Source organism: Oryzias melastigma, linkage group LG5, assembly GCF_002922805.2.
Source record: "Oryzias melastigma strain HK-1 linkage group LG5, ASM292280v2, whole genome shotgun sequence".
Lineage (NCBI taxonomy): Eukaryota > Metazoa > Chordata > Actinopteri > Beloniformes > Adrianichthyidae > Oryzias > Oryzias melastigma.
The window spans coordinates 27,899,728-27,921,909 of record NC_050516.1 but is presented as its reverse complement, the minus strand read 5'-3'; the positions used below and the strand labels follow the sequence as shown (position 1 = coordinate 27,921,909).

The window sequence follows — 22,182 nt, the reverse complement described above, 5'->3', positions numbered from 1 at the left end:
TGTGGTGTTACTAATCCTGTAGGTCACTGACTTGTTTTCGCGTGCCTGCGGCGCTTGTTGAGACCTAAATATAGCCGGCATATTGTGTTTTAACGGGGCACAATTCAGAAGGCGGGAAGCAGAAACCGAATAGATTGACGGGTCGACTGGCCAATCAAAACCCTCGGCTCGGCTGCAGTTGTGGGTAAGCTGACCAATGGTAGCCGGTGGGCGGGGCTTCAGAGCCAGCGCATGGTAGCTGTGTCAGAGCAACAAAATCCGGAGGGTCTTCATCTCAGTCAAGGAGGAAGAGAAGGGTTTCGAAGGTAAGAGCTGTAGGTTTTCTCAAATACTGTGGTTATTGGGGCTTTTGTCAGCGAAAATACCTACCTGAGGTGTTTTATACAGCAGTGGAGTGTTTCCTGAATATTTCATTCAATGTAAGCGCAACGAAATCCCATTAAAATAGCCCCTGAAGGTGTGTAAATTATAAAATTAGGGTAGTTTGTTCCACTACAGCTAAACAGGCAGCTGTTACAACAATTAAAGAGTGTGTGTTGGCAACTAGAACTCATTGTACTAGCCGTGATTAGCCTGCTAAGTGTTCAAATTGGTGAACATCAAGTTCGCTGCAGTTCTTGTAAAATGGATTGCATTCAGCTTTTAAGATTGGCCCAGTGGGGGAGCGGTAGCCGGGGGAAACGCGTACTAGACTGAGCGCACAAGGTTGTCTTCACGCCGGGAGATGGCTCTGCAGATAGGAGCCGACATGAGACGTCAGTCTGAGGAGCTCTCCATCCTCAGCAACAGCCGCAGTCAGCCTGCGCTGCAGAAGAAGCTGCATGGAGCTGATGGGAGTGCGGCAGAGGCCAGGTTCAACAATGAAAGCCTTCTGCTTAAACCAGAAGTCCTCAAAACTGAAACTGCTGCCTTTTTTTTAATGCTATCTATCTCAGTTGTTTCGTTTTGCAGTGGGAGGAAATGCAACTCCAGTTTTGACAGCATTTTCAGTGAGAAAGTGCCTGATAGCACTACCAGACTGCAGGCGTTGTTTGCAAAGCATGCAAAAGTCAGAGGTCATAACAGTTGGAGAGCATGTCAAGTGGCTTTTTAACACATCATTATACAGCCAAAAAAACTGACACTCCCTGATAATGCTGCCACAAACGATTATTTCAATAGTTGACTAATCACGGACTAATCGGAAAATTGATGTAAAACAGACATCTTAGCCATCATTAGCTTTAAACTAACTAAAAATTAGATATATAGCATTACCTGCGATAGTACTAGTGTGAATGCTGTAAGCTGGATTTGGCTGCTGAAGATGATGGTGCTGATAGCTAAAGATGCTGAAATTGGTAGCTGAAATCACTGAAGCTGAAACCCAGCTAAAACTAGTTAAATGCAAAATTACCCATAAAAACTGAAAAAAGCCTAAGTTAGCCAAAACAGCTAACATGCAGCTGAAATATTAGCTAAACTCCAAAATAGCCTAGAAACAAAAAAGCCCTAAGTTAGCCAAAACAACTAGCATGTAGATGAAATATTAACTAAACTGCAAAATAGCCTAAAAAACTGAAAAAAGCCTAAATTAGCCAAAATGGCTAACATGTAGCTGAAATATTATCTATATTCCACAATAGCCTAAAAAACTGGAAAAAAAAATCCTGAATTAGCCAAAACAGCTAGCATGTAGCAGAAATATTAGCTAAACTCCAAATTAGCCTAAAAAGAAAAACTTAATAAATGTCACAATAGTCCAAAAAGCTAGCATAATGTCATTATAACTTTCAATGTCACTACACTCTGACTCCATATTATATAAAGTAACGACTAATTGGCTATTTAATTAGTCGTCGACTATTTTAATGGTTGATTAGTCAACTAATCGTGGCAGCCCTACTCCCTGATACACTCTTTTAATTTGATCTTTTTTAAAATGATCAAACACAGGATGGTGAACTTCTTTGTGTATTGATTATCTCTGTTTATATATTAATGCAAAAAAGATCAATACCCTTGCCATAAAACAGTCTTCAATATTTTATTCAACACTGTAGCTGGTATGTAAAAGCAACATCAGCCCATTAAGTGCCTCAGCCAAAGAACCAATATTTGCCCCTCCCTGGAGGACAAATGCTGTTCTGCCTGAATAGTGCCTAGACAGTTGTACTACACAGTCCCAAACATGCTATATTTGATATTTGTATTTTTCCTTATAACTAACATTTTGCACTGTTGCACATAGCATGTTAGAATTATTCTGCTTGAGCAGCTGTACAGTAAAGAGCTTGAGGCTTGACTCCCTATTTCTGGATGGGGCAGAGCTGGGTAGGGTGAGGCTGTAGTCTCTGTGACTGAGTCATTGGTTTAGCTAATGATGCAATTAGATTGCTGCACATTGCATCTACTGATTAGACCATAGGGTTCACGATAGAATGTCACCACAGTAATACTTGGCTTAAAAAAAATACATACCAGTATCTGTACTCCAGATGAAATAGTCGTACTTTAAGGGAGAAACTTGATTTTAAACCTTTGTTTTTCCTGAGGCTTTGAAATGACTACTGAAATGATGTCATCTGGGGTTAGCATACATTTGAACTTTTGGTGTTTTCATTGAATCTGGAAATTGACTTGTTGCAAGAATCTACTAGAGTGTATATGTAGTATTAAAGTTGGGGGGGACTCACAGTTTAGGTCATGGGCCGAACAGGATAAACATTTATTAAACGCAGTAAGACTACATTTTTAAAACTTTAAAAACATAGCTTTTTGAGCCAGTACTGGTACCCTCAGCTGGTACCTTAACCTGATACCCTAACCCTGGCCTGTTCCACGTAAAGTATTGTGTCCAGAACCGGTACTATATCGTTAACCGGTTCTGATCCATGTCTGGTACCGACCCACGTCCGGTACCGGGTCAAGGCTTGGATTTAGGATACAAGCGCGGTCCACATCCCGGCACCGCACCGGTACCGATTTCCGTGCCGGAGGTTGGGGACCCCGGATTTAACCCTTGTGCTATCCTAAGCATGTTTACGTTAAAACAGGGGTCAAGGATTTTTTTTTTATCTTCACCGGTGTCAGTGGCAGACATAAAATCCTGTCCCCCTTTGTCCACCTTTGTCATGGGAGGGATTATTCATCATAAGGGTGAGGTCATCTGGATCCCATAAGGGGGCCCATGGGGTGGCCATGTTGCAGTGGTAGGGTGTTCGACCATTGATCGGAAGATTGCTCGCCCCTGTGTTGAAGTGTCTTTGGGCAGGACACCCAACCCCGAATGGCCTCTGGTGGAAGGTTGGCGCCAGTGTTCGGCATTGAGCCGCCACCACTGTGTGAATGGGTCTTTGACTGTAAAGCTCTTTGGGCCTTTGAGGAAGGAAGAAAGCGCTATACAAGTATACGGCATTTAACATTACCATTTATTTAACCATGCGTCAATATGTGACGAGTTGGGAATGAGAATGTGTTGCAATATGTTAGCGCAAGATAACATCGGGCTGTTGATATAAAATATAAAATGATCTGGCGGAAGTGCCAACCGTTGGAAAATTGATCACAGAGGAGAAATTAATAATTGCGGTTGGTTTACAAACTAAATTGTGTAACACCAAGTCTTTCACACATGAAAATAGAGCTGTGAAATAAAAAGCCCGAAGCAAGATTTGCACCACTTTTGTATTTTGCACCAAGCCTTTTCCAACTGTAGGTACATGCGCTAGTATTAGGTAGCGACACTCCAATAAGAACACCATTTGCTAAATGTGTTTAAGAATGCAAATTTAGCGTAGTGCTGCGTTGATAACATTTTTTTATCTTTTTGAATCGATCTAAGCTTAATAGATCAATAATCAATCCATAAAAAAAAAAGTTTCGTCTAGCACATAAAGCTGAAGTCCGCTAGCTTGATGTTAACGTTTTGGGATTTTTTCCCAAAGGATGGCTAACGCTAATGCTTGGTCTACCTAAACAGACAGAGAAGATACAGCATTCACTGGTTTGCAAATACCCACTAATGTCTGCGGTTTCGTTTGTGGGTCACTTGCAGGGACCGGAGATTGGTCTAACCTAATGTACTGAAAATGATGCTGAACATATCTGCTTCACTTAGCATATTTGGTGTTTGGAGTAGCTGTGCTTTTATTGTTATTAGAGTATTACAAGTATATTAAAAAAGCATCAGGCTGAAACATTTAGTATTTTTTCAACTTTAATCTACCAAGTCAGGGGTTTGATGACAAATGGGTATTTTTCTTGGCTTTGCCGCCTCCCAAGCTGCATATTTTAATGTTCAGTGCCCCAAAAAGGATGACCATTCTAACAATAATCCTTTACAGATTTAAACATCCTTGTTTTTTCTTAACAGTGTTGTTCAAACTCAAACCAATGATCTGAGCTCTACTTTTATTTAATTAGATTTTGCTGCTTTTTCATTTGAATCTTGGTCACCTCTAATTTAGCTCTCTGTCCCGCATAAATCCCAAAAGGCCATATTTATTTTAAACTTGTCCTCTGTGGTTCCTCTCTGACAGAAATGTCAGTCAGAAAATACATACAGTACAAGGCGTCCCCTGTAAATAACCAGACTGAGTTGTTGCATCTTTGTACCACCTATGTAGATTTCCCCATTATAGCTGTGGCTCTGTTGCATGTGGGGTAAAAGAAACAATAACTGGGAAGTAAAAAAAAAAAAAAAAAAGAGGAAGCAAATTAGCTTGACCTGCTCATTTTCTGACTATCATATTCCGATAACTGGCTTCATGTTCTTACCAAAGCATGATCACAGGCAAAACATTATGATTCACATTCTGATTTCTGCCGTTTTTTTCCCCCCACTTGTAATACATGAAGCGTGATCTCTTACTCTCCTTGGAAGATTACTTGTTGGCTCTTTGGTCGGCTTGAATTTCATTCCCACTTCAGGTGAGTTCCACCAAAGTTAATATTTTCCAAGACCCTAATTTTCATGTTAACTGGGATTTTCCTGTTTGGTCCAAGTTTGAGTTTACTGAGCAAAGAATTTATATATTCAGAGAAAGTCCAGTGCATAGTTCAGGTCTAGCTATTTCAGCTGAGTGAAGTTTATGACTAAGGATTTGCCACAGTTCTAGATTTAAAAAAAAAGTGGCTTCTTTGAAGCAATGTCATCAGTGTTACAGTGAGCTAAAGAAGTATTTGTCAGAAACAGATTCTACAATTTGTCCCGCTTTAAAGATGAGAGAGGTCTGTAGTCCCTCATCATAGATCCACTTCAAAAGTGAGAAACTGGATGTAAAAAAAGAGTCAAGGAAATCACCTTGTATGATTCTAAAGTAATTTATTGCATACTGGTGGAGAAAAAAAGTAATAACAAAACTTCACTTCAATACTTAGTATTATGTATGATGCCTTTTCGCCAAGGTGTCCCTTGATAAGAGATCTGATCTCAATGGGATTTCCTGGTAAAATAAAGGTTAAATAAAATTAAAAAAAATCCCTGCTGGCAATGACAAAGGCTAAACGTTTCTTTTAGGTCACTTTCTTTCTTTTAGGTTCCTGACACACAAGCTTTCATTTTGGTTCATTCTTCCATGTAGATCTCAAGGGCTGTGATGTTTTGATGCCGCCGATGGCCTACAAGGACTTCTAACTCATTTCACAGATTGTCTGTTGGATTGAGATGTGGAACTGGTTTTGTGACTCCAGATATTTGAAGAAGTTTATTGAACATTTGTTAATGTCTATGTACTACTAAGCAATATCTTCTGTGTGTCCTGTGAAACGACATAAGCTAACAATGGTAACAACTATCGCTAAAGACTTTTCTGACAACCAGATCCAACAGCAATAGCAAATGCAAAGTTTTAATCATAAAAGCAGCTGAAACATCACAAAGCAAATACAAAAAGATAATCAAAGAAACGTAGACATGCAGAAGAAATTGTTATGTAGACATTTAACTTTCACATTAAGGCAGGGGCTGCAAAATATTGAGTGGACTGCGGCCCGGGCCGCTAGTTTGAGACCCCTGCACTAGGCCAATATTACTTACTTCTCTCCACCAAAGTGCATTTTAAGTAAAGACATGATCAGTAAACTTGTTTAACTTTTATTGAGAACATGAAAATTCTCACATGAAAGATATTTCATTTGATAATCAAAAATCTTTCCTAGCATCAAAATGGAAACATTTTCCCTGAACTCAATATCCTTAAATAAGATATTACATTTTATCATTTGACCAGCTTCAATGAAACGTTCTTCAACTCACGTCAAACTAAATAAATTGTTTAAACTAGTCACACATTGTTATTTCCCAAATTTGTTTTGTTCCCTATATAATTAATCATGGTGTGACTTAACCTACACACCATGTTATCCGATTGACCCTCAACTAGGGCAGCCACGATTTGTCGATTAGTTATGACTATGTCGACTACTAAAGTAGTCCACAACTAATTTAATAGTCGATTAGTCTTTTTTTTTTTTTTATCTCAAAACTCAACAAGTGTGTCATGGGAAGTTCTAGGAAGACTCAGGTACCATAATAACACGCCAACTGAGCTTGAAAGGGGGAAACATAAAGTAAGCTAAGCTAACATTAGCACAAATAGAGAGCCAACTTATTAGCTAAATGTTTTCTGTGCCATCCATCCATCCATTTTCTTGACCGCTTCGTCCCTTTCGGGGTCGCGGGGGTGCCGGAGCCTATCCCGGCTACTGATGGGCGAAGGCGGGGTACACCCTGGACAGGTCGCCAGTCTGTCGCAGGGCCTCAATCACACACTCAGTCACTCACACATTCATACCTAGGGGCAATTTAGAGTCACCAATTAACCTATGAAGCATGTTTTTGGACAGTGGGAGGAAGCCGGAGTCCCCGGTGAAAACCCACGCATGCACGGGGAGAACATGCAAACTCCACACAGAAAGGTCCCAGCCGGGATTCGAACCGGGGCCTTCTCGATGTGAGGCGAGAGCGCTAACCACTTGCGCCACCGTGCAGCCTAAGAAAGAAACACATAAGCCCTCAGTGGGATTCGAACCAGCAATCTCTTGCTTGTTAGCGCGGGAGCTTGACCGTTAGGCCACCTAGAAACCGTTTTCTGTGCCAATGATGGTTAAAATGCGTGTTTAATGTCAAGTTTATGCATGGTCCGATTAGTCGACTAATCTGAAAAAATAATCTGTGATTAGTCGACTATTAAAAAAAATCGTGACAGCTCTACCCTCGTCACTATGAAAGCCAAAATGCTTCCAAACGGTTGCTTTAAGCGAAGTTTGGGCTGGTCGGATCTGGAAGGTTAGTCTAACACTTATTTAAGAGTGAGTAACAATGAAGCAGGGGAGATGCCAACTCCATATACATTTTTAATTTTTTGTAAACCCCACCAAAACATTTGCATTGCGTATTTGTCTTAATGTGTGGATGTGTTGAGGCTTGCAGCAGATGCATTGATGTATTGTTAAGACCACAAAGTAAAGATAGAACCTTATTGACAAGTCATATTGGCAAAAGTTTTTATAGCCACTCCAACAAATAATTTGCTTTTTATGCAATTTTCTGCCAGTACTAATATTATGCTGACACAGTTGTGCATCCCTATTAAACTGTTGAACTGCGTGGATATTGAACTTACCATCACTGAAGCATCACTTTTGGGGAAGTTCGACTGATTGACATACAGATTGAACTCCATGAAGTTACAGTATGTTAACAGTAGGCTTAGCCATTTGTGGATTTGCAAGCGTTATACATTTCTGAAGCCCAGTCAAAACAAAGCTATTATTTACTAAATATGTTTTACCTAAACTATTTTAGAAGCATCATTATGTCATCAGATTTCATACGGTTTGTTTGAACATCAGTAACATTAGGCTTTACCTCCATCAGCTTTAAGAGAGTATTGGTCCTACAGTCCATTGATTTGGGCTAGCTTTACTTGCAAATAAGATCAGCAAGGTAGGGTCAGTTTCTCAGAAGTTTCCACCCTTATGTGTGCCATTAAAATTCAAAGAATCCCAAAGAGAGTAATTGGATTAGGATGTTTAGGACTATATTTCATAACAAATTATTGATTCTCTTAGGGAAGTAAAAGTCAGGCTTGACATCTTTATGTATTTGAGAGTACACCGCAGCGAGAAAATGCTCTTGACCTAAAATGTGTTTTATAGCCAAAAGAGATCTCTAAGTGGTACTTGAAGGATTTTCGGTTGTTAGGCAAGGATCTGTGCACTCATGCTCATGATACTTTCTGATGAAATTACTCATTAGATTTCTTCATTGATCTTATTTCAATCTTGTTTTTTCGTCTTTTCTTAGTTTGAATACACTTTGAGCATTCTTCATTAGCTTTGTGGTCAGTTTAGTTTTAACAATCTACATGATATCAAATGAATTTAGACATAATACTCACTTTTGCATTTTGTGCTTCACTTTACCCTCCCTTTCTCACTTGCCATTTAGAGGACATTCTGATTTACTGAACGCATGCTTACTCAAATGCTGAAAGTGCAACGGGAGGTGTGTGACTAAGAAGAGGAAAGAGGGAGGGGCGTTTCCTTTATCGCATCTGCTCTGCTCAGTGACTCCTAAGCCTGCACATTTCTTCTGTCCCTTTTCCCGGTGTTTCTTTTTCCCTCCATATTTGTCCCGGCTCTGTCTCTGTCACTTTTGTTCTGTCTCACGATCTCATGTCAGACTTGCGTACTCATCTGGTGCATAATCGTTGTCACACTGGATCTCACATCCTTCGCTCTTGTCTCATTCCTCTTCCCGCTCTCTGTTTTCCCACTCAGTCCTTTGGATTTCAGCTGCTTCACTCACTGTGTTCTGTGTTTACCCCCCTATTCCTGCTCACTGCGTCAGGAATCTGCTACAGACTGAGGTGGGTGTTTTAGAGCATCATTGCTAGGTCTGAGGCTACGTGGTTTTCTGCTTCCTCTGCTCCGCTCTGCTAGTTTGATTCGAGAAGATCATGCATGTCTGTCTCCAAAGCGGAGCAAGTATCACGCTGTCCGTGCAGCAGCATTAACATTGTCACACACCGGGTTAGTGACTTAGCACATCTACCTCTCCAGATCTCTCTGACTGTCTGAAAGCTGTCTATGCGGTTGATAGTTCTGCTGCTGCTGCATTGAAAACAGTCTTTGCATACCTTATTATACTGGCAGGAATTTTTCTCTCTTCCTCCCTCATTCATTTTCTCTATTCCATTCTTTATTTGAATATCTTTTGCTTTATCCATTTTATTTTCTTTAGATTTTGTTTTAGACTTTTCCCCGAAGATTTTTTTAAGAACTGCAGTTAGGGGAAAACAACCTGGGTGCAGGCTTCTGCTACGATTGATTTTAGCCCGACTGACCTGTCCTGCTGCTGTTCCATCAGTTTAGAGGATGTAACGAGTCTTCTAGTGTTGTGTGTCTGAAAGGATGTGAAGTCATCTTTGTCTAGTCATACATGCGGCCGTCTTTGTGTGTCTGTTAGTTTTCATGCCGGGTACTGATTGTTAGAAGCTAGTATCGCTGCATGTCGGTGCACGAGCACTATTTCTGCTTTGTGCATGTGTGGAGGGGTGTGTTTGCATTTTTTGTGCTTGCACACTTGCCTGCCTGTGGGCTCTGGTCCAAGAAGAAAGCACAGGAGACGCATGCTGCAGGGTTTCAGTTTGGTGCAGTAAGCTGTTGAATGCACTGTAACAAGCAGAAAAAGATAGACCCGCGTGCTGGTGTCCTTCCACTGGGCTGGTACAGCTATACTGCAGAAAGCGTCATTGTTTTTCTAGAATGCATGCATTTAAGCTTTCATGTGGTAGAACATTACTTCTTTATAGTTTAAAAGTCAATGCTTGAGATGAATCAAGACAGAACATCAATATTTTGTTGTTTTTATTTCTTTCTCATTCTTGCACTTGTATAAAATGCAGCAGTGATGATCTAAAAAACACTGTTTCTAAGTATTTCAAAGTATCTTAAATTCAAAGCACTGTGACATTCAGTGACAAGAAAGAGCTCATTTATCTGAGAATTACAGAAATGCTTTGATTCAGTGTCGGGTCTTACATTTGCTAAACGGTGAAAAAGACAACACCCTTTGATGCTTCAAACATGCTGGACCTTTAACTTACTAATTTCAAAGTTAAGAGATGTGCTATTTGAGGAAGAACATTTGAAAGTGCAGATTGGTTAGGTTGCAGCTGTGTTTTTTTTTTTTTGTGTAATTGTAGTACATTCTTAAATAAGTAATCTAATCTCCATTTTTAGTTATAACAAGACGACATGCTCAAAATGTTCTTAAATTACTTTGACAATGTTTATATTATCTAAAGTACATATTATCTAATAGGGGTGTGTCAAAATATCAATATTGCAATATATCGCGATATTTAGTCCTGTGATTGATTCTCGATGCGTTCTCACCAAGTATCGATATTATATTTTCATTTAAAGAGACTGTTCCGCTGAGTTTCTGAGTCGCGTGACGGAACTGTTGAGCAACAGGGCGCGCTGTGTCGGACTTCTTTTAGCGACACACACACTCCATTCAGGAAAAGAACCGGCGAGATACAGGCTTGGTGCATGTTTGTAATCCATCTGTAGAAGAGGCAGTCAGTAAGAAGTGGTTTTGTTTGAGTGCTAGAATGACCACGATCGCTTATTCCCTGTTTGATTGGTGCGCTGTGGGAACAGGCGCATGCTTCGCAGTTGTTTGTGTGTACTTCAGGTACCGTCGGGATTTTCGTTTTCATGCACTTTGATGTTTAACCTGCTGGTGTAATGTGAAACTCTGGTAAGTTTGTGGTGTGAAGTTTTTACATTAATGTTATTACTTTTTGCTAATGTTATTTTAAAGTAATTCTAAAATAAAAAAAGTAGGATTTATTGTTTGAATTTAAATAAAGTAATTAACATAAAATAAATTAATTCACTGTAAAATAGGGAGGTTGCTAGTTAATTTAAGCACTTAAAATTATATAAATTATTATTGGTTAAAGTTGTTTATTTCTATTCTGTATTAGAATTTGAATTTGTAAATATTTATTGCCATTATCATGTGTGTTTTAGGGTTTTTACCTATTGACTGCTGACTGACCACATGGAAAGTAGATAAAGACTGACTGAAGATATGACTGTTGTGTTCTATATGTTTACTTTTTTTATTTATTTGTTCATTTGTTTGTTTATATTTTCCCCCGGGACCTGAGTTCCAATCTCTGCCAGTGACATTAATTTGTCCACTGGTCTGACATTATAAATCCTTTGAATCCTGAAGATTGGAAAAATAATCAGAAGTGGCAGTCTGAGTAAATCCGCCTTCAATTTGTCGTGCACTTTTCCCACACTTTTCAAGTGTGGGAAAAGTGCACGAAAAATTAGGTAACACCTGACAGAGGCTGTAAAACATTAGATTCATCATCCTTTGGTGTGACGTTCCTTTGGAAGTAGATAGCTGTCGCCAATTGAATGACTTAATTTTTATTCTGTTGCTTACAACAATTTGTTGTACAAAATGAGACAAAAGTTGTTTATTATGATTGTGTTTGAGCTAAAAAAAATAAATAGGGATATATTTTCCCATAATGTGTTCTATATAATTTTATTTATTAGGGAGGATTTTTACCAATTATCGCAATATCGCGATATTATCGATATCGTGAGCCATGTATCGCATATTGCATCGTGTATCGAATCGTATCGTGAGGTACCCAGTGATTCCCAGCCCTAGTTTTCACCAAATATTGATCTTTTATTTTCATTTGAAGAGGTTGTAAAACGTTATATTCGTCATCCTTTGGCTTGTTGCACTGATGGGCCTGGCTGATGCTTGAATTATTTAATTTTAGTTCAGCTGTTTACAACAATGATGTTCATATTTCCCATTGCTTACACTGAATTTTACAGATAATTCAAATTCAATTGGTGTCAATGCTTGTCAAAGATATAGTATTACTGATTTGCTCAAGTGTCTATTATTTGTTGCACAAAATAAGACACAAGTTGTTTATTATGATTGTTGTTAAGGTAAAAAATAAATAGGGATATATTTTTCTAAAAAATATGTTCTTCTATATAATATGAGTTATTAGAGAGTATGTTTTTTAGCAATCATTGCCGTATTGGGATATCATCGATAACATGAGCCATGTATGACGCATCGCATCGTATTGGGAGGTACCCAGTGATTCCCAGCACTATTATCTAATATGGAGCTGGTATCTGGCTCAAAACGGTATTGCTGGCCATTTTTGCTGCAACGCTAATGCTAGCTTGGGGTTGTACGGGCCTGCAAGCTAGCGGGAGGGAGTTTAAACAAGAGATGATGGGCTTAAGTCTGTACTGACAGTTCACAACAGCCCACAACTCGGAGGCGAATTTGTGAAGAACTCTTGCTGCACTGCAGAAACAACGCCCTAGTAAATGACACAAGTTTTTTTTTATTTTCATTTGTCAAAAAATGACATGATCATAATTAATTAAAAGACTACTGGGAACGGTTTAGCAACAGATCAAAATATGATTGGAGTGGGATTTTAATGTCTTTCTAATAATGACAACAGTTATGATAACAACTGGACAAATGTTTGAACTGGTACTTTGAATTCATGAACATTTATGAACTGGAACCAAAAGAGCTACTTTTGCTGCTGCTTGCGGTTGAGCAATTTTCCATTTTTCCCCGTCTCTGCTTTTTAGGCGGTTTATGTAATGCATTGTAAAATGCAAACTCCACGTCTGCTGGTGGGAGTCTGCTCCTTGTGTGTGTTTGTGTGCACATGTCTGTATGTATCAGTGTGCGTGGATATGAATTGTGTCAATTCGATAAAGAACGAAAAACATTTAGCACATTTTAATTAAAAAAACAAGATATGAACATGAACCAGATAAACACAATCGTAAAAGGACTTAAGTTTTAATTGCATAAAATTAATTTGGCCTTCAAGAGTTTTGGGGTTTACAATTTTTAGGTAATAAATTGCTAGCAAAACCACACTAAATACATGTTTTAGTATTGTAACCACATCTAACTAACTGTCTACCTTTCTGGATAGTTACATAACCAGCAGAAACAGATACAAAAGAAAAAAGAAGACAGTTTTCCTAAATGCTTTCTTTTTACATATGTGTATGTTAAAGTATTAGATCAAATCAAACCAAAGAGCATATGATCTCTGTGTTTTGAGATCAAATTGATTTAATTTATATTACCACACTTACAGATATTGTAATCTTTTAGTTGTATTAAAGAATTGGAATCTAATGGTATCAACATGCTGTCATTTCTAAATCTTAAACCATACATCTCGACACTCACATTTCTATTGTAAAATGGGTTTTTCTCCTTCAGAATTTCCCTTTTGATTCCCGATCTTAAACATAGTAAAAGTGGCTTCTCAGAACTTCATGGTGGCTCGATTGTCAGTGCTAAAGTAACAAGCACTCATCAAAAGTGACTTGTGAGTATGGATGGAATTGACTAAGACAGAAACACATTATTCAAGAGTCCAGCCAACGGCGTGCTGACAGTTCGTGTGAATTACAGCAACAGTATAGCAGGTGTGAATAATGGTTTAGCACTGACTGTTGTGGTTGACGTGTCTGTGTGACTTATGAGAGATCATACTGTTAGTGATGACAGTTATTGAGGTCATGTGGATATTTCTTGTAAACATTTTCAATTGATTTACTCTAAAGTTGAACATTTAGTGTTTATGCTCTGACTCCAAACTGATCCTTTATTTACCTTTAGGGATCCATTGCCAGCCTAAATGAGGGGAAAAGAGTCTTGAATTGTGCTGTGTGTTTCTTTTGAGGTGACTTTGAAGCAGCTAACCTTTTTCTTGCTGAGCTGTGAACAAATGAGCACTCGTATCCATTTAAATTCTTCCACACATTAGCTAAGTGTTCAGACAGAACAGATGTCTCTAATGGTTTAGTGGCCGTTCTTTGGCTTGTAATAGTCATTTAGGATTTATTGCTCCAAGTACCGTCAGTTCCCTACTACATGCATGTATAACCAGCTGCTGATTTAAAAAAAAAAAAGGAATCTTTGTGTACAGTAGGAAACTGAGACAAATCAAAGCTTTCAATTGGATTTGTCATTTGTAATAAGATTGTGTACACATTTCAAGTTCTATTGTTAGTGCAAACAATTAAAATAATAAAGGAATTTTTATGTTTTTTAGTCCTTGCTGATCCGAACAGAGTTGGTCTGTACTGAGCTGAGAGCGCTTGCAGATCTGATACATACGTCTCAGACAAGCAGAAGAGAAAGAAATGTGTTTGCTTGAGAGAAGGAAAACCCTCCAGTTAGCCTATTATTGAATTGTGAGATGGACCATTAGGGTTTGGCTTTACAAGACACAGGGAAATCACCATTTTCCTTTCCTTTTTAAAGGGGCTATACCATTGCAATTCTAAAGTCTTTCAGAGTGAACTATATCCATAAAACAAGGACTAGTCTTTAATCTTTGATACCTTGAATGTTCCTAAGTCATTTTCAGTGGGAGACTGATTTCTTTGAGAAATCATGAAACTACATGACCACATGTGTTTGACCAAGTAATCAGCAAACTGTCTCTACTGTTCCAATGTCGCCTCTCATTTAAATAGGCAGCAGTTGGAGACTTAGAGCAGCTCATTTCACCTAGGTGCTAAGTTCATCCTTATACTCTGCTTACTTCTTAGTGCTTCGAGTTCTGGTCTCTGCTAGAATCACTCAAGGTGTTATAAATATGTTGGTCCGCTTTTTCTAGTGAGCAGACAAGGTCCACTGGGCCTCTGTCCAGGAAGCAGCTTTGTGAAGCCAGAAGAACTGTCAAAAAAGACAACACAACACACTTAGGAAATCCGCAGTTGAGTGCTGATACAACTAACCATGATTCCTGCTGTATGGCCCCTTTTTGTTTTAAGGACCAAATCAACCATAAGACAAGTCATTTAACTCAAAATACAAAAAAAAAAATGAAGAGACTTCTTAATCATTATACTAGAAACAGAATTAAATCCTATTTATAACTTTATGTTGACATTCTTTGTTGTACTATATGGGGCTAAATCGCAACCATGTTTGTTGGAATGGGCGAAATGGCCAAAAAATAAAATCTCCATATCATTTTTCACACCAAATCCAATTAACAATTTTTTCTCCCTCTCTTTATTTTCTTTAACAACAATTACTAATGACAAAATATATTTTGCAAAAATGTATATATTTAACATCTTTGGAAGTTGGCCTGAACACAAAAGGCAACCAAATATTAGCTGTAAAAATGCTTGGAAAACAATGCAGCAGGCGTTTTGTGAGCTACAGCTAGCTTGAACATCTCGTAAAGAGAAACGCTTTTCGCACTTGACTGAGGATACATTTGTTGTACTCCTACTACTTTTGGTAGCAACAGCATCTAAACAGATTTTGCAGAGTGCAAACGCTGCTCCAAGTTAGAAGTCACAAAATAGAACCAGTTCCATATAACTGAGAAAACCGTTTCCAGTTTGGAACAACCTCCTCTTTGCTAGTTGTCATTTTAGTGCATAGTGAGAAATGGGTAGGCTGACCTTACTACAAACAATGGAAGCTCAAGAAAGCGGAGTGCTGGGAAAATAAAATCGTGTTTTCCCAAAAATAAATCTTTTTAAACAACAAATTCATTTTTTTTTTGTTTTATTAGTAAACATTAAAATGTTCAACAAACTAAACAAAACATATTTTACCATTCTTTTTTTGTGTGAACTGTTTTTTATTGTCTTTATTTTTTGCTTTGTTGTTTGCCTTATTGTAATTTTTTATATAGTTTTTTATTAGGCTTTTTTTCATTTTCCAATTCAAACAAATTGGATTTTTAGTTTTAAATGCTACCTTTTAAATTATTTTTTTCATATTTAATAAAAAAATAAACAACTAAATACAAAAGTATTTTTAAGCAAAAATGTTATATATATGTTATATATTACATATTAGAGTGCATAATATTAAAACCTAGATTTGTATTTATCCCTCTGCAATTTTTAATAAAGTCTTTAAAAAAAATACACATTATGACTTTAGCTTAGCTCTAAAGAACTTGAAGAAAAAAACTGTTATAATGGAAAACTTGCAGCAAGAAAAATACTTTAGTCTTATTTATATATACTTTTAATATTAGAGATGTATTTACCTATAAGAAGGTCAAAGTTTTCAATATAACAAATATTAAATGGATTTGACTGTGACTTAAATTCCCTTTTGCTGAAGCCCACATAACAGGTTGAGAGACAGATGGACAACTCTGTGGGAAACAGAGTGACAGTTTAATAGAGATAAAAAGATTCTGCTAGAAGATGTTCGATGGTTTTTTTACACTAAAAGAATGACATTAAGACATCTATTATCGCTTGTTATGGGTTAAGAATTGGGATTATCAACAAAATGCAAAAGCAGACAGACACGTTTGTGAAAGAATGTACTGTTTGATTGAAACTATTTGGCTATGAGAAAAACAGCAAACATTTTTTTAACAAATGTAACCTTTACCAAAAAACTTTGAGTTAATTAATACCCAGTTGTGCTTTGACTTGATACTGAAGTAATACAAAAGAGAGAGAGATGTTGTAGTTACAGGTGTGGTTTTATGTAATCAGTAGTACATTAGCTACTTGATATAAACTACATTGCTGAATATTCTGTAATAGTAAGCTATGTCTTAGTCACAACTGCCCTTATGGCTACACACACAAGCTGTATGTGAAAAATGGTCAAACCTATATGGGATACATAGGTGGTACACCTAAAAAAGCAACGTCATAGACTGCACGGGAAGCTCATAGAGTGAAAATGTTCATGTACATTTTTTCTACCGGCATACTGCGAGCGACAGGTAGTAGCAAACACATAAAACAAGCAAGGGTAAGTAAAGGTGAAGTAGATCAGTAAAGGGTTCTGAGGGTTGGCACACAGGAAACTTGGCTTTGCTTGCCAGGGGGCGCAATGATCCAGTGTGGGTCCTTAGGAAAGACCCTTCATGTTGCTGTCTAAGGTATAGTCACGGGGCCCAAGTCTGGGTCTCCCTGTGCTGGTCCACAGCCCAGATGAAATACAGGGTTGTGGCAGGATAAGCATCCATTGTTAGGGCTGCCATGATTAGTTGACTAATAAACGACTAATCGACTATTAAAATAGCCAGTGACTAATATAATAGTCGATTAGTCGTTTATTTATATTAAATGGAGTCGAAGTGTAGTAAAGTTGAACAAAGTTGTGAGTGTACAAAAAGCAAAGCAAGAAAAAGACGAGTAGCTGGATGACCTCCATTGCTGTTGCCTTTCTAGTCAGTGCACAACACTGACACAATGACAAGCTAGCAGTGTACACCACGCAGTGTGCTGTGAAAACATACCACTTAGTGGAAGTGAGGCTTAACTGAGTGGAAACGCCCGCCAGAATTTAACGGGACCGTCCCGTACTACTTCTCTCGTACCGGGATGCTCAGTGGAAAAAAGACATGACCCTCCACAGGCCCGAACAACCCAAAAAACGCACAAAACCTGTATGGGTCAACCCCAGTACGGATGGACATGACTATGAACTAGTAGTTCTCTGCGCACACACACCTCAGACTTTACCAATCTCGATTAAAGAGATAGATATGAAAATCACCTGTGCAGTAACATCTAAGCATGGGTTACTCTTGATATGATCAGCGACCCATAAGGAGTATCTTGATAAGCAATTATTAGGGACTTTAATATTTTACATGACACAGTTCATCCCAGCAATACTGAGCAGATGCAATGGTAACAGAATAGTAACAGCTTGCCTTAAGCTATTGGACCCATTCAGTGTTGCTTTTAGCAGGTTCGTAAATATTAATAGAAACTGTTAGCTCTAGTTATGAACAACACAGTGGTTCACTGTAACACCTGGACACATGGCACTGACACGCGCCATCAAAACAGGAGCTTGTATGATTAAATACACAGAAAACCTCTATTTAAAGAGTGTAGCCTCTCTGGCCTGAGGGACTTACTGAAGCAAAATTTCTACTTCAGCATTTATTCTTCATGACATAGACTGTGGGCCAGCTAACGGCGTGTATGTGGACCTGCATTAACAACATGATTTTAACCCTTTATGCTTCAGGACACCTTGTGATAAGCTTTTTTCTGACAGTGCAATTGCTATGTTTTTAGGCAAGTGGCATGATGTAGTGTATTTGGGTTTTATCTCAAAAAAGGTTGGCAGTACTGTCAGATGTCCTAGATTCTCATATAGCCTTGATGTTCAAGCATGCTTATCTATAAACTTGTATATGGCCAACAAGTTTGTCCTAATTATTATTAATAATTATTGTCATTGCATTTTGTGTGACCGCCTAATTTAGAAGTAACTATGGTTGTATAAAGTACAAGAAGGCAAACATACCAGATCCATTAGTCCGTGTTTTCACAAATAAATTGTGCCACTCCATGAAATTCAAATACTATGTTAAAAAAGGTAATATTCCATTTTTTGAACCACCCTAAGTAAGCAGTCGGTTGTTAAAGAGCAGATGCCTAAGTGGCCTGAGGTGGTCTGTACTGTATGTGTGTGGAACGTGACCTTGCTAAGTCATCTGTGAGTTTGTCAGATCTTAACACATGTATGATGTAATATGTATCATGTATTCCTGAGCTTTCAGTGACTAAATGCAGGAGCTTCTGCAGCCTCTGATCTCTGTGATGACCACGGGAAAACACAGTGGTACAGACTGACACTGTCTCCCAGCTGATGGCTAGAATGGAAGCTTTAACCATCTAAGCTGGCATTTAAAGGACACGTACATTGAACCTTATGCCAGACATTATGCTAAACTGTCAGGAATATCACATTTATTTTTTCACAACTCTTAAGGATCTCTCTGTTTTTAAAAGCACAGAATGAAGCCCAGGTGGTTATGATTTCAATAGCATGTGTCTTGCTGTCTTGTGTTGACACCTCTCTGTTTATTAATGAGTTAGTGCTGATATAAGTGATGTTGCAACAGTGTTTTTCATAGATTTTTAGCATAAGACCTTCCTGTACCAGGGTACCAATACATTTTTGCGATGCTACGTAAGTGAAGTGTTCTAAAATAGTTTTTAAAACAGTTATGATTACCTGTATACCTAAGGTTGAATAACAAATACTGGCATTTTGTCATTTACTACTATATTTTTTGATGAAGGAGAGCGACCCAAAGCACACATTTTAGTAAGCAATTAAATAAAATCTAAGATGAGGTGTGTTTGCTATTTACTGTGTTCTTAAATCGGATAAAGAGAGGACATGATTTTTGAAACCTGTAGCCATGCTTACATGTCATACCAATTACAGAATACAAGTTTTTGGCATTTTTCCTCTGTCCTTTACCGTCTTACTTACAGCTTCAGTTTTTTCTTCTTCACATATAAATCATTCATAAATACAGTTTCAAGTCTCGGCTAATAACAGGTCACTGTTATATAGAGTGCTGCTGTTTGTAGTTTTTCTCAGACATTACCACCAGTCACTAGGGCTCTTTTGATAAAATCAATCAATCGATTTGATTCGATTTAAGCTTAATAGATCAATAATCAATTCATAAATTTAGATCGATTTAGCACATTAAGCTAAAGTCCACTGACTTGATGCAAACGTTGAATGGGATTTCCCTTAAGATGGCTAATGCTAACGCTTGGTCGATATAAACATACACTGCTGACTAAATAAGCAGCTTTATTTAGTCACAGGCATGAATTTTCCAAACTCTATTTTTTTTTTTAACGAACCATCTGTGGTCTAAAGCACCGTTTCTTTTTTGCTCATTCTTTGGTTCTTCTTCTGGAATAAAGTGTACTGCTAAAGCATGATCACCACCTAGTGGCCAAACTGAAACGCCCTTCAGGAGAGGCAGAACAATGTTTAAGATGTTAATGATCTGAAAATTTGTCTGAACTTCTCGTTTTGAGAAACTATATAACACGTTATGCTATTAAAAATCTCTATTTCACCAATACATTTTACAGTGTGTGAACTGTATCAGATTAACATACATATATTCAAAAAATATAGTAGATTATGAATGTATTTCTAAACAAATGTCTATATGTGTACACTGTGTAAATTCAAAACTGAATTGAATCGAAATAATCAGAAAAATATCTGAATTGAATCGATCCAGCCTCTTGTGGATCGACTCAAACCGTTTCTGGAAGTTATTATCAATACACAGCCGTACTTGCCACTAAGACTTGCATGGTTTTTCTAAATTGAGGAAACACATGATCATTTTCTTGTGTGTAAATTACAGATCAAAACAAGCCTAACCTCTAATTGAATTTCTAAAAAGTTTATAGTCAAACACCACCACTTCAAGCTACTCTGGAAGATTATGTGGTCTAGTTTTCATACTCACTGTAATAGGAGGCACCATGACCAGTTTTTGATTGATTCTTCAAGCTCATGAAAACATGCATGCTGTTAATGCTCTGTACTTGACAATGATGAGCAGAAGTTAGTCTGTATAACAGTTCTGGTGGTTTGAGCGGAACTTTCATTCCTGTGCGATAGCCACATTTACACCATACAGAAGAAAAGCTAAATTGTGTGAAAGCACATTTATATCAGTTTGCAGTGTTAGTGAAAAATGACAGAAACGTCTTCAACACATTTGTTTTCTAGGACTGGTAATGGTGGGCCACATAGAAAACAGAAAATGATGCCCTATTTGAACTAAATGTTCAAATTTGATGCCTGTTTTAATATGTTGTTGTCTGAGTTTTAGCATAAAATAAAGTGAAAATTGCAGCACACAATTTAATAAAAAATATAATCAATAGAAACTCATTATTTAGGATTTATTAGGGAAAAAACACACCCCAACAATATTCACGTTAAAACACGAATTAGTCACTGACATTTCGTTTCTGTACTATCTCAAAAACGTTGTTTCTATTCAAGTCAGTAGAAAACATTTCACCAAATGTGGATAAATTTAGGCCTCAAAAGGACTTACCAGATGTCATTTTTCCAAAAGTTTGTCATTTTCATTCATCAATGAATACCGGTTTAATTCACTTCTATTTAATTTATTTATCTAGTCCAATATCACAAAACAATTCCCTCATTGGGCTTCCTGCCGTAATTGTACAGAAGCAGAAGGTCGGTCATAAAATATAAACAGTAGCTAGTCGCTAAACTAAACAGACTTAATAAAACTGGTTATCCCTGTCCTTTGACCCTCCTTCCTTGTAAGGAAAAACTCCTACAAAACCTACAAAACCTGGTTCCAGGAAAAAAGAAGAAACCTTAGGATGCCCACATGAAGGAGAGATCCTCTCCCAGGACGGACAGGTAGCTTACCGGGACAAGCAAAGAGGAATTAGCTTATCTAACTCTGCAACTACATATTCAAAATACTGACTTTACGAATGGAAGTCCTCTCCCAAGTGAAATTCACCCTCTTCCAGTATAACCTAATGCAAGGGTCTGTAACCTTTAACACTTTTATGAGTTACAAGCACAAATTATCTTGTGCTGCACAACATTGGTTACTAGCTGTCCAGAGCTGCACTTTTATTTTGAAATAAGTTATTTGAGCTTTTGTCAAAAAACAATCACATTTAAAGAGATGATGGGTTCTTTGCTTTGTTCATGCCAAAAACAGACATAATTCCTATGTATTATTAATAAAACACAAGAAGGTCATGAATCCAAATCCAAATTTCCTAAAGTCTAAAGTAAGACTATGCGGCTCCTTCTAGGTTTTGATTAGTAGAAAATGAGCCCAAATGGCTCTTTTAATGTTTAAAAGTTGCTGACCCCTGGTAGAGAGAAACCTTTTGCTTTGCCCAAATCATGTCAAGAAAAAAAAACATATGTGTATGCAGGTTTATTTGTTTTTTTTAAGTTGGTGAAGTAAAATATATGAAAATAAAGCTTTCCCAACTCAAAAGGTGGCCAACAGTTGTTTTCTTTTAATGTATCCTTCTTCACCCAAATTAAGGTCTAAAGGTCTAAAGTTAATTTTGCTTTGCAACTTCGGTGCCCATATGTTATATCACGTCTTATTGGGTTTGCACCATGCGGGTTGCCTCCCTTTTATGGCAAGCCAATCCAGTATAAAATAGATATCCTTGATATCAGGCTGTTTTAAGCCCACTAGCAATGCCAAAAGTGCAACTAGTTCACTAGTGGAACATGTTTTGGCTTACTAGTTAACTAGTAATGCCTAAAAATGTGCA

At 37.7% G+C, this 22,182-nt stretch overlaps 1 protein-coding gene across 3 annotated transcripts in view; it reads left to right on the top strand.

The window, feature by feature from the left end:
• The first annotated feature begins 144 nt into the window (after positions 1 to 144).
• The window catches only part of kcnab2a (potassium voltage-gated channel, shaker-related subfamily, beta member 2 a), a 104,864-nt gene continuing 82,826 nt past the window's right edge, over positions 145 to 22,182 (top strand). For 2 of the 3 annotated variants that reach the window (XM_024269232.2, XM_024269230.2), the window contains exon 1: positions 145 to 305. The gene's annotated coding sequence lies outside the window, so the exon portion shown is untranslated. Of the gene's footprint in view, positions 306 to 8,508; positions 8,856 to 22,182 lie in introns of those variants that run through there. The other variant, XM_024269231.2, reaches the window with a different exon arrangement.